Source organism: Triticum dicoccoides, chromosome 2B (assembly GCF_002162155.2).
Source record: "Triticum dicoccoides isolate Atlit2015 ecotype Zavitan chromosome 2B, WEW_v2.0, whole genome shotgun sequence".
NCBI lineage: Eukaryota > Viridiplantae > Streptophyta > Magnoliopsida > Poales > Poaceae > Triticum > Triticum dicoccoides.
This window is the reverse complement of record NC_041383.1, coordinates 691,326,781-691,327,642: the sequence shown is the minus strand read 5'-3', so window position 1 is coordinate 691,327,642 and position 862 is coordinate 691,326,781.

Sequence of the window (862 nt, the reverse complement as noted above, 5' to 3'; positions counted from 1 at the left end):
GACACATAGGCAAAACTGATGAGATGACGCCTAGTCATCACAACCCACCATAATCTACAAGGCTATGACCATCTATACTGGTCGTTAACAACTAGAAGTAAGGCAGCAGACCAGCCCTGTTTGCTTTGTGACCATTTCATGTAAGGAAATTACGACCTTTCTGACCAAAATGGTTGCAATGGTTTAGGCTTTGGAGCCCCCGAACAGCTTTTGACCAATTGGTCTCAAATGGTCATAGATCTATGACCAATTCTTTCAGGGTCACTGACAGAAGGTCACTAGTTGACATATTTCTTGTAGTGGGGTACTCAGAGCAATTCTAGCAGACCCCGCAAAACCACGACCCGCATAAGTGTTTTACGGGCTGAGTAAAACGTATTATAAGGGTTGATTTTAGCTGCGGCTGAATAAAACCCGTATAATCAAAGAATATTCTCTAAATATACCATCTTCTTCCTCGCGCCCTTCCCACCTCGACCTTCGTCCTCTCGGCGTGTGTGTCCTGCCTCCGCGACCATCTCCTCGTGCTTGCTAGCGAGTGCGGCCGGGCCGGAGCCAGCAGCAATGCCAACTGCAGCAGCAGACAGCCACAGCACGCAGGCGGAGGCCAAGGCCGCCGAGGCAGCGCGGCCGGCGGCCGAACTCCTCCATTCGCTAGCTACACGCGCATCCATTGAGCTACTAGCTAGCTATCTAGCTGATCCATTCGAATCGATTCGGCTGGCTAGCTGGCTAGCTAGCTAGCTAGCTCCTCGTCAAGAGAACTGCAGGCCGGCGCGGCGGACAGCTGACGGGCTTGACGGACGACCGGCAGGCATGGCGGACGGACGGCGGGCTTGGTGGACGAGGCGGACGGCTGGCG